The sequence below is a fragment of the Nerophis ophidion genome, linkage group LG10, assembly GCF_033978795.1.
Source record: "Nerophis ophidion isolate RoL-2023_Sa linkage group LG10, RoL_Noph_v1.0, whole genome shotgun sequence".
Lineage (NCBI taxonomy): Eukaryota > Metazoa > Chordata > Actinopteri > Syngnathiformes > Syngnathidae > Nerophis > Nerophis ophidion.
Window position 1 is genome coordinate 6,109,446 of NC_084620.1, and position 12,836 is coordinate 6,122,281.

The following is a 12,836-nucleotide window of genomic DNA, read 5'->3' on the forward strand; positions in this document are numbered from 1 at the left end:
AAGGGGCGCTGGAAGCCGGCAGACCCGTCAGCGATCCTGTTCTGTCTCCCTGTAATGTTTGTCTAAACTTGAATGGGATTGTGCTGAAAATTTTAATTTTCCTGAAGGAACTCTCCTGACGGAATAAATAAAGTACTATCTAATCTAAAAATTAGCCCAAGTCTGTGAATGTGAGTGTGAATGTTGTCTGTCTATCTGTGTTGGCCCTGCGATGAGGCGGCAACATGTCTAGGGTGTACCCCGCCTTCCGCCCGAATGCAGCAGAGATAGACTCCAGCACCCCCTACAAACCCAAATGGGACAAGCGGTAGGAAATGGATAGAAAGAACACCAACCATTTCAACTCATTCAGACCATTCGGGTTACTTACCATTTTCAAAAAAATCCCCGCTTTTCCCGAAATTCCCAATTTTGGGGGAGAAATTCCCATTGAAATCAATGGGAAATTCTTCAAAGATCCACAACTCCCACATTTGTCATTTGATTGAAACTGTTCCAACTTAAAAATATTAATCCTGTTTGAGAATTGTGTGCTCTAATTCAACAATTAAAAAAAAAAAAAATTGGAGCATTGGAACATTCACACGCAATTCCTTCAGTAATTGCCTCATCTAGTTACTATCTATGACAGGGGGTCCAAAGTGCGGCCCGGGGGCCATTTGCAGCCTGCAGCTAATTGTTTAGTGGACCGCCACACATTCTGGAAATGCTATTGCAAAAAATAAAAAAAAACACAAAAAAAAGGTAGAATGAGGTGAAATCTAATGGGGAAAAGTTGCAATGTTGACACAAAGCTTCCATGCAGGCTGTTTGTTTTTCTTTAGTTTTTCTTTATTTTGCTCTAATTGCCAATGCTAAAAAAAAAAAAAAAAAAAAAATTTTTTTTTTTATTTTTAGATTGAATTATTGACCTATTTAAGGATCCAATTACTTCAAATATTTCACTTTATAATGTTTTATGTGGACAATATTATGTGCATATACTGTGTGGTTGCCATATAAAAACTGTGTTTTCTTTGACAGAAGAGCATAAAACCAACAAAATAATAGTTCAAAAGTAAAATCGACCGATATATCTGAAGTTCATCTCGTAACTTAAGTGTTGAAAGTAAAACAAATAATAATAAAAATGTATCACTTTTTGAGTCGGGTACCTTTTGGATTTTATTTATTTTTTCACTGTGATTACTCAGAAATAATAATACATTTAAATCAATTGTGTCCTGCATTATTGATCTTTTTAGGGCTCCAATTACTTCAGATCAAACATTGCTTTCTGAATGTTTTGGGCGATGGGGAAAATACTGCATATTTCAGTTTTACTATAAAAAAAACAAAGTTGTTTTTGACTGAAAAGGCATAAAACCTTTTTTTTTTGTTTTAACTTTATATCAACCTGAAGTTGATATAGAGATTTACTGTAAGCGTTACATAAAAAAAAGAAAATAATAATTAAAATTATTTTTAACATATAATGACGGAGACCCTCTATTGTCCTTGGGAGTCCTAAAGGTAAAAAAAAGAATCCATATATTTTGTTATGGTTTGAAAATGAAAAATATCCAAACGGCCCCCGCATAGTTTAATTTTTCCGTGTGTGGCCCTCAGTGGAAAAAGTTTGGACACCCCTGATCTACGACACCCAGCCTTTTCTGAGCAATAAAAATGCAAAATTCCACTTTTCTTCTGTTACTATCATTATAGGCTAAATATGATATTCGCAGTGTTTGTGATCATTGTACGGTATTTAACACGCATTTTGGGACAAATTAGTGTATATTTTTTGTATTCTTTACATTGTTGAACATTCAATTTAATGTGATGGATTTTAAATGTATTCTTCATTTCCCACAGATGTTCTTATTTCAAGTTAGTGTACACAAACAGTAATGCGGACGTTGTACCGATCCGTTGTGGTGAAGAAGGAGCTGAGCCGGAAGGCAAAGCTCTCAATTTACCGGTCGATCTACGTTCCCATCCTCACCTATGGTCATGAGCTTTGGGTCATGACCGAAAGGATAAGATCACGGGTACAAGCGGCCGAAATTAGTTTCCTCCGCCGTGTGGCGGGGCTCTCCCTTAGAGATAGGGTGAGAAGCTCTGCCATCCGGGAGGAACTCAAAGTAAAGCCGCTGCTCCTTCACATCGAGAGGAGCCAGATGAGGTGGTTCGGGCATCTGGTCAGGATGCCACCCGAACGCCTCCCTAGGGAGGTGTTTGGGGCACGTCCAACCGGTAGGAGGCCACGGGGAAGACCCAGGACACGTTGGGAAGACTATGTCTCCCGGCTGGCCTGGGAACGCCTCGTGATCCCCCGGGAAGAGCTAGACGAAGTGGCTGGGGAGAGGGAAGTCTGGGTTTCCCTGCTTAGGCTGTTGCCCCCGCGACCCGACCTCAGATAAGTGGAAGAAGATGGATGGATGGATGGATGGATGTACACAAACAATACCTAAGCTCTCTTGAGAGGTAGAAAAGTATTTCACCTCCTAAGTTGTTTTTTGTATGCATTCACTTTAGTGAAGTATTATTCATTTTTCAGAAATGTCCCCAATAAGTCATTAGAAAAACATAGTTCTCTCGGGGGCCACAAAAGTGTAAAGTGCCACATTTTTATTCAGCGTCAGTTATCTTATTGATTTGTTACAGCACCGGATGTACGTCATCAATATCCCCCGGAAACAGGCGTGTACATTGTAATTGAAAGTAACCCGGATGTTCGTCGGTAAGTAACCTACAAACATTTGCGAAACTTTAGACTTTATAAACGTTTTGCAAGTAAGTAAACATTTTCAAGACAACTTTAACTGTCCACATTCTCTTATTAAAACTGGAAATTGTGACTCCTCGGACCATATTGACGTGTATTTATCGTGCCAAAAATGTATCATAGTAATTGTATATTTTTCCTCATAGTGGACGGTTTACCTGTTGCAAATGTATGCTTCTTGCTTTTATGTTTATGAATTCACCTTTTTTTTTTTAAACAAAGCTTCCTATTAGAGTTCAAATCAGAATAAAAAATGGCACGAAAGTGTACCGTAATGTCAATTTCTATCTGCGTCTGAGTAATCTAAATGCTGATTTGTTTACAGCTCTGCCACGTCATCAATCTTCCCGGAAGAGGACGGAATCCATTCTAATTGAACGTAACCCGAGTCTTCGTCGGTAAGTAACCAACAACCATCCATCTAGGGCTGGGCGATATTGGCTTTTATTAATATCGCGATATTTTTATGCCATATTGCGATATACGATATATATTACGATATTTTGCCTTGGCCTTGAATGAACACTTGATGCAGATAATCACAGCAGTATGATGATTCTATGGGTCTACATTAAAACATTCTTCTTCATACTGCATTAATATATACTACTTTTAAACTTTCATGCAGAGAGGGAAATCACAACTAAGTCAATTGACCAAAACTGTATTCATTAAATACTCTTCATTCTCTCACGGGTGACTTTTTAAATTAAAGAACAAATTAATAGTGTTGCTACCTTTTTGTAGTAACATTTCTGCTGCATACTTTACATTGATTGATTGAAACTTTTATTAGTAGATTGCACAGTACAGTACATATTCCGTACAATTGACCACTAAATGGTAATACCCGAATAAGTTTTTCAGGGTGCACGTAAATCAATTAATGGTACAAATATATACTATCAGCATAATACAGTCATCACACAGGTTAATCATCATAGTATATACATTGAACAGCATATTGCTGTTGTCTGCTGAATATCTTCCCACTTGGAGCCAAACCACCGCCAGATGATGGACCCCCTGCTCTTTATGTTGGGCATTTATTGTTCTTCCTCCATTTGTGATAAGTTTCGCACCATCTCTCTCTCTGATCGGCGAGAGCTATGAAGCTAGACTCGCGAGAGTATGTGACGTATGCAAGAGGGCGGGCTTGTTTTCCGTATCTGTGAGAATGAGAGACGAGGAGGACTGAGGAATGCCTGTTGTGTAATGCCGGTAGCTAAATGCACCTCGACCTGCCTCAGCTAACGTTAGCTCTCGGCGAGAGCGTGTGACGCTACATGTGCGACAGTATGTGACGTATGTAAAAAGGCGGGCTTATTTTACGTCTCTGTGAGAAAGACAGACGAGAAGGAGTGAGACACGCCAGTAATGTAATGCACGCAGCTTAAAGCAACGGTGTGAGAACATATAATCGAATATTACGATGTAGTCATTTTCTATATCGCACAGAGACAAACCTGCGATATATCGTATATATCGATATATCGCCCAGCCCTACATCTATCCATCCATTTTCTACCGCTTATTCCCTTTGGTGTCGCGGGGGGCGCTGGTGCCTATCTCAACTACAATTGGGCGGAAGTCAGGGTACACCCTGGACAAGTCGCAACCTTATCGCAGGGCCAACATAGACAACACTCACACTAACATTCACACACGAGGGCCAATTTAGTGTTACCATTCAACCTATCCCCAGCTGCATGTTTTTGGAAGTGGGAGGAAGCCGGAGTGCCCGGAGGGAACCCACACATTCACGGGGAGGACATGCAAACTCCACACAGAACGATCCCGAGCCCAGGATTGAACCCAGGACTACTCAGGACCTTCGTATTGTGAGGCAGACACACTAACCCCTCTGCCACCGTGAAGCCCAAGTAACCAACAAACGTGTGGAAAAAGTAACGGCCTTTTAAAAACTTTTTGCGAGGAAATAAACATTTTTAAGACAACTTTAAAACTGGAACTTGTGACTCCTCCGGCCATGTTGACGTTTATCGTGCATAAAGTAAGTTATTTTCCATTGTAGTGGATGGTGATGATGGATTTTACCTGTTGAAAACTTGTTCTTTCTTTGTATGTTTACTTTAGTGAATATGTCCTCACATTTATAAACGTTCTTATTAGAATTAGAACATTTTTACATTAAGGCTGGGCGATATGGCCTTTTTTTGATATCGCAATATTTTTTTACTACTGTCAAACTCGTTTGCACTTGCACTTGCATGGCTTAGTCTTTGAGACAAGCATATGCTACTGGCAGGATCAACACGATATATATCTTGATATTTTGCCTTAGCCTTGAATGAACACCTGATGCATATAATCACAGCAGGATGAGGATTCTATGTGTCTACATTAAACATTTTTGTTCATACTGCATTAATATATGATCATTTGAAACGTTCATGCAGAGAAGGAAATCACAACTAAGTCAATTTACCAAAACTGTATTTATTAAAGTTATTAGCAGGTGACTTTTCAAATGATGCCACATATAGCAGTAATGCTATTTTTGGTAGCAACGTTTGTGCCCCACACTTGACAAATTAAAGTTGTCTATTCAACATATTCCCACTTGAACCCAAACCACCGCCAGACAATGGACCCTGTGATGTTTTTCTTGGGAATTCATTCTTCCTTCATTTGTTACCAGATTCGCACCTTCTTTCGCACCTTCGCAACACGCTGCTAGCATCACGGCTAAAGTTAGCCACGCTGCTACCTCTCTGCTGGGCGAGGGCGTGTACGTATGTGACGTATGACGTGACAGTATGTGACGTATGGAAGAACCTGCGCTTACACTCTGTGAGAAGGGGACACGAGAAGGAGTGGGAAGAGCCTGTAGTGTAATGCCCACAGCTAAAAACAACTGCGTGAGAACGTATACTCGAATATTACGATATAGTCATTTTCTATATTGCACAGAGACAAACCCGCGATATATCGATATATCGCCCAGCCCTATTTTACATATACTTTAGTGAACTCTTTAGTATTTTTCACAAATGTCCTTATTCAAAAATAATACCGCTCACTCGTGTGGCACAAAAGTGTGCAGCACCGGTGTCAAACTCAAGGCCCGGGGGTCAGATTGAGGCCGCTGCATTGTTTAATGTGGACCATGAAAGCCTGGAAATAATATGCATTTATAAATCACCTCATCTCTCTTCCTAAACATATTTGTTCTTTAAAATTTGACAATGCACATAATGCATACATTATATTAACAAAGTGGTGCCCTTTGTGCGGCCCAAAGCTTCAGTTTTGTTGGCCCGAAGCATATTGTTGAACAAAAAATATAAAAGTAAATTTTTTTTTTTAAATTTATGACAAAGACCAAACATTTGTGATGTAATGCAGAAAAGAAGAAGTGAAAAATGGGATACTAATAACACCGATATGTACAGACTTCTTCCCCCAAGGGTCTCATACTGAAAAGTCAAAGTAAGCAGGGGCCATTTTGATGTATTTTTTTTTAATCTGTAAAAAAAACAAAAACAACAGATAACAAAGGACATTATATATTTAGTATTTAAATGCAAAACCTAGATCAGCTTTGTGTTCTAAGTTACAGTGTACGATTATTAGTATCAAAATTATTAGGTTACTTTTTTGCTTTTTTAAAGATGTTATGGGTTTTTTTTAGGAATTTTAAGACGTAATAATTAATATTAGTACACTTTGTCACTTATAATACAACGTTCATGCTTTAAACATACAGTATGTAATGTCTGCTTTTTAGCATTTTTTAGCATACAAATATATTCAAATGGTTCCTGCATAGTTTGACTTTTAGTATGTGGCCCTTTTTGGTAAAAGTTATTATACACTCCTGTATTATCAAGATATATTCTGAACATTTTGTTTTTGAATAACATGCTTATCGCCCATACTTATGATTTCAAAAGCAAATACTTTGTCTATCAGTTTGTACGTAAAAATGGATTGATCACATCCACAGGGAATTGTGTAATAATATGAGTTCAGTTCAGTTCATATATATTCACTGAAACAAGCGGCTTTCTGAGAGCAGCCATAACTACGATGTGTCTCTCAATGAAAACAAGTTTGACACCCCTGGTGTACAGTATTGCCATTTTCAATCAGCATCTCAGTTATCTTGTTGCATTTTTGTTACTACCGCTACCGTATCATCATTTTCCCAGGAGATGGAGTCTATGTTCCGAATTTCACATGACCCATATGTTCGTCCGTCAGTCACGCACAAAAAACATTGGAGTATTTATGACCTTTTTAAAGTTTTTGCGAGTAATTGATCATATTTAAGACATCACACACAACTTTGTCATTTTTGTCATATTTAAACAGCACTTGTAACTCTTCTGGCCATTTTGAAGGTATGGGGTGCCAAAACGCATTAAGCACAATAATTGAATCTCTTTCATGGTAGTCGAGCATAATGATGCATTTTACCTTTTTAATTAATGAGATTGTTAAAATATATATACTATATGATATGTCTCATAAAGCTGCAAGCATGGTCCATTGTGCTCATAATGATGCTATGGTTGGGGAATGTGCATAATCGTGGCCGTTAAGCTCAATTATTGAGTTTCAAAAATAATACAGTTTTTTCTTTATTAGTCTAGGCAAAATTGAGCAGATGCATGCAGGTAGGTAATCACAACCTGCATGCATCTGCGTGGGACGGCGTGGCGCAGTGGAAGAGTGGCCGTGCGCAACCCGAGGGTCACTGGTTCAAATCCCACCTAGAACCAACCTCGTCACGTCCGTTGTGTCCTGAGCAAGACACTTCACCCTTGCTCCTGATGGTTGCTGGTTGGCGCCTTGCATGGCAGCTCCCTCCATCAGTGTGTGAATGTGTGTGTGAATGGGTAAATGTGGAAGTAGTGTCAAAGCGCTTTGAGTACCTTGAAGGTAGAAAAGCGCTATACAAGTACAACCCATTTATTTATTTAATAGTAGTTTCTAACTTGTTTTTTTCACCATTGCTCTTTTTTTTTTACACTCCATGAGCATTGCGTAGGGTTTGTTTATGTCTGTATTTATAGAAGCTGCAACTGTTATGCTCATAATGTGTGATATGAACAAAAATATGTATTTTTACTTATTTACATTTTACTGTAAATGTCCTAATTGCAAACCCAAGGAGACAAAAGCGCCAATTTTCAAAATACCATCTTAGTCTTAAAGGCCTACTGAAACCCACTACTACCGACCACGCAGTCTGATAGTTTATATATCAATGATGAAATATTAACATTGCAACACATGCCAATACAGCCGGTATAGGTTACTAAATAATAATTTTTAATTTCCCGCGGAGTTTCTTGTTGAAAACGTCACGGAATGATGACTCGTATGATGATGCGTGCGCGTGACGTCTCGGGTTGGAGGGGACATATTAGCCCAGCACCACACACGGCTAAAAGTCGTCTCTTTTCATCGCATAATTACACAGTAATTTAGACATCTGTGTTGCCGAATCTTTTGCAATTTGTTCAATTAATAATGGAGACTATAAAGAATAATGCTGTTGGTGGAAAGCGGTGGATTGCAGCTGCCTTTAGCAACCGAGACACAGCCTGTGTTTCTTTGTTTGTTGTGAAGCTTTAACACAGAGCGGTCAAGCGAACATGTTTTCTACGTCAACTAGCAAGTTTTTGGATGGGAAAATTGTGATATTAAGTCGGCTCCTACTGGAGACTTCAGTGGATTATGGGACTTCCTCCTGCCGCTCAAAAAGGCAGCTGATATCTTTGCTCATCCATCGGCTTCTCCGAGAGACACTGGCGTTCACCGCAGCCATCCAACTTTCCGGTATGTCTTTACAATCTCACTAAAACACTATTAAAACAATAAGCAGATAAGGAATCTTCCAGAATTATCCTAGTAAATGTGTCTAATTACATCTGAAACGGTCCCACTGCCGCCGCCTGAAACATCGCTTTTTCTTTTTTTTCCTTTTTTTTTTGTGCTTACCCACAAATCTTTCATCCTCGCTCAAATTAATGGGGAAATTGTCGCTTTCTCGGTCCGAAAGCTCTTGCTGCTGGAGGCTCACATTATAAACAATGTGAGGATGTGGGGAGCACTACAACCGGTGACGTCACGCGCACATCGTCTGCTACTTCCGGTAAAGGCAAGGCTTTTTTATTAGCGACCAAAAGTTGCGGCCTTTGTTGTCGATGTTCTCTACTAGATCCTTTCAGCAAAAATATGGCAATATCGTGAAATGATCAAGTATGACACATAGAATGGACCTGCTATCCCCGTTTAAATAAGAAAATCTCATTTCAGTAGGCCTTTAACCTCTGTTGATACCTTATCTCCTCATTCATCCTTTCTGATTCTCCTATCGATTTCCCCAGACAAGTTTCTGCACGCTCATAATTTTTTAGTAACGCCTTTCTCTATGCCTTTAGACCAAATGTGGGTATTTATTTGCGTTTGAAACACAATACTTTGGAGCGACACAAACCTCTAATAGCCTTGAGGAGGAGGAGGAGGATTGTTGCACTGCACTAACTGCTCACCCCATCTGCTGGCCAACTCTGAGATTTACACATTGCTTTTTTATTTGCCCCGCAGCAGCAACATCCCTTTGACACAATAAAATAAGAACATAAGTCTTTTCAAGTTCCTAGTTCACGCTTTGGACTTTGGACTGAATCTTTGCTGCAATAGTTCCTCCTCTCAGACTGCTGTTTTTTTTTTTTTTTTTTTGCATTTATGAATAAACAATCTCCCCTTTCCTTTCCCCTCCTTGCTTGCTCTCCTTTGGAATTGAAATGAGGGCAAAGATCTGAGAAGGCAAAGGTGGTGCAATAAGCAGAAACAACCCCGCCTTTGCCTGCATGGAAGACTCTTCATGCTTTATCCTGCACAGTTACTACATGTAGTGGCCACCAGGGGGCAGAAGTGCTCAGGAGTGCTGCTACTGTCTGCTGGGAGACATGCAGGACACGACAGCACATGTGAATGATGATTTCCTTGGGGGGATAGACATGATTCTACGTTACATCACTGTTTCTCCCGTAATGATCTTGCGGTTGTCACCTCACAGCTACTTCTCAAACTGTAATGTGTTTTTTTCTGGGAGAAAGATGCAAAAACAAGCCTTTGTCTAACCTTTCCTGCGCTCCAGGATTAGGGCAGTGCACTTTAAGAACCTTGAGCTGAAGAATTGAATGCTTACAGTGCACAAATCTATCTTCAAGGCTCTGCCCTCAACTTTTTTTTTTTTAAATCGTTAATTATTTCACGCTAATTGCCTGGATTAGAAAATTAGGTGGTGGTGCAAGGTGGTCTCTGGGGTCTTAAACAAACGAGTGTGCGCGTTACCCGCTCACTCCTGGCCTTCCTGTATATTAGCGGAAGCACAAATTGAGCGTTGGCGCTCTGCAAGGCTGTCGTGGCTTGATTGTGCTTGTTGGACCGTAGGACTATTTCCATTATATTTTGAAAAAAATAAAATAAATCAGTCATACCCCAGCGACGCCCTTGTACAATGGTTAGCACCAGAGGTGATTGTCGACTTTCTGAAATACTATTAAAGTGCTGCACACACTAACTTTCTTGGGAGCATGAATTTTATAAGTGGAAAGTCCTTACCTTACTCGTTTTGTTGAAAGGACCATATGATTGTAGGTTTAACACCCCTTTGAAGACCAATTTGGTTCTCTGAGTGATTTTTTTGTAAGGATGTAGGGAGAATTGTTATAGGGGAGGGTTTTTTTTCTGAAACCTTTGGGATAAGGAGTGGCAACTTTGGACCCTCGGCAGACATATCCAAGTAATCCAACAAGAGGGGATCGGTCCAAATAGGTTTCGTTACCTTGGTCCACTTGTCGTTGTCATAAATTATTCAAGAACAAATGCAGTTGCGGCATATCACCCTCGCCACCTGTGAAGCAACACAATGGAGGGTCGATATGGTTTTGTTTTAGCTCAGTTTCATGGTCAAAGTTAGCCCAATGATCGAAATAGATTTAAGAGCACATTGTTGTACTTGTTTTTGTAGTTTCATATCCAAAGTGGCTTATGAGAGCTGCTGGAAAAGGGAGAATGAAAGATTGCTTTGGGTAAATTCTCCTTTGAGACCAGACATTTTTAGGTCAGGACATAAGTGTGTACTTTGTTTACAAGGACTGGTTGCAGGGCGCTGAAGCATAACTGTTAATAAAATAAAGGTCTCGTGATGCATCGCATTTCTCTTTTGTGTTTGTCGCTGCTGTGAATCATGGCCTCGTTGCCTTTCAGTCTCCGGTGATGAGTCTGTAGCGGCATGGCAAAGTTCACAGCAATGTTCTCATTCGATCCCTCCAGAAAGTAGTTAGTCTATTTCAATCACATCATTTTATTCACATGTTTCCACTTGTACCATTTGAGAAATTCTCAAGGCTGAACTAGTTTTAAGACCCCTTCAAAGTTTGTGTGACCTGAATAGCTTAAAACTACTAATGATGATCATGATCAGGGCGGACGTGTGTTTTGCATAACAAGGCAATTTTTTTTTCCAGAAATATGAAAATGCCTAAGCAATATACCATAAAGCAAAAGTTCACTCGTTCTCAGGAGGATATAAACACACGTCAAAAATAATTGGCAGGAGTAAAGATGACAACACAACCAAGAAGTTTTTCAAAGGCTAGACCGTCAAAATTCACTCTAGGCCATAATTGCTAACCCTCCCAGATTTTCCTGGAGACTCCCGAAATTCAGCGCCTCTCCCGAAAACCTCCCGGGACAAATTTTCTCCCGAAAATCTCCTGAAATTCAGGCGGAGCTGGAGGACACGCCCCCTCCAGCTCCATGCGGACCCGAATGACGTGTCGACAGCCTGTTTTCACGTCCGCTTTCCCACAATGTAAACAGCGTGCCTGCCCAATGACGTTATAACTGTAGAATGATCGAGGGCAAGTTCTTGGTTTCTTTTGTGGGTTTATTGTTAGGCAGTCTCATTAAAGTCCTCCCAGCGCGGAAAGAACACACAACAACAGCAGTCACGTTTTCGTCTACCGTAAAGCAGTTTGTCAGCCGTAAACAACAATGTTGTGACACTCTTAAACAGGACAATACTGCCATCTACGGCTTTTAGAGCAGTGGTTCTCAAACCTTTTTCGGAGATGTACCCCCTCCGAACATTTTTTTAATTCAAGTACCCACTAATCAGAGCAAAGCATCTTTGGTGGAAAAAAAAAAGATAAAGAAGTAAATTACAGCACTAGGTCATCAGTTTCTTTTTTATTAAATTGTATAACAGTGCAAAATATTGCTGATTTGTAGTGGTCTTTCTTGAACTATTTGGAAAAAAAGATATAAAAATAACTAAAAACTTGTTGAAAAATAAACAAGTAATTCAATTATAAATAAAGATTTTTACACATACCGTGATGAGTGGCGACTTGTCCAGGGTGTATACCGCCTTCCGCCCGATTGTAACTGAGATAGGCACCAGCGCCCCCAAAGGGAATGAACGGTAGGAAATGGATGGATGGATAGCTGTAAATATACTCCTCCCCTCTTAACCACGCCCCCAACAACGTTCCGCCCCCAAACACACACGTCGTCCAACCCCCCGACCACCCACCCACCCCCCACCTCCCGAAATCGGAGGTCTCAAGGTTGGCAAGTATGCTCTAGGCCAGGGGTATCAAACGTGCGGGCCGGATCAGGCCCGCGAACAGGTTTTATCCGGACCGCGGGATGAATTTGCTGAATATAAAAATGAGACAAAATTTTTGAATGAAAGAAACGGCTGTTCTGAATGTGTCCATTAGATGTCACAATAGCAATTCTGTGTGTCTTTGTAGATCAGGGGTCGGCAACCCGCGGCTCTGGAGCCGCCTGCGGCTCTTTGATCACTCTGTGGCTCAGCTGCATACTTGCCGACCCTGAAGATTTTTCCAGGAGGTTGTCCGTATTTCAGTGCCTTTCCATGAAATATCTTTGGGCTAACATTCTCCGGTTCTCACCTGCACAACTATTTTGAGGGCGTGTCGTGGCGACAATGCTTTTAACGTTCTCTAAAACATATCGTCGTACCCGCCTTCACGCCATCTTGTCTGCGTGCCGG

At 40.4% G+C, this 12,836-nt stretch overlaps 1 long non-coding RNA gene across 1 annotated transcript in view; it reads left to right on the forward strand.

Moving 5' to 3' along the window:
• Positions 1-2,662: 2,662 nt before the first annotated feature.
• LOC133559833 (uncharacterized) overlaps positions 2,663-12,836 on the forward strand; it is a 61,500-nt gene continuing 51,326 nt past the window's right edge. The window contains exons 1-2 of the long non-coding RNA XR_009808282.1: positions 2,663-2,722; positions 3,093-3,165. This is a non-coding gene — a long non-coding RNA (uncharacterized LOC133559833). The remainder of the gene's footprint in view (positions 2,723-3,092; positions 3,166-12,836) is intronic.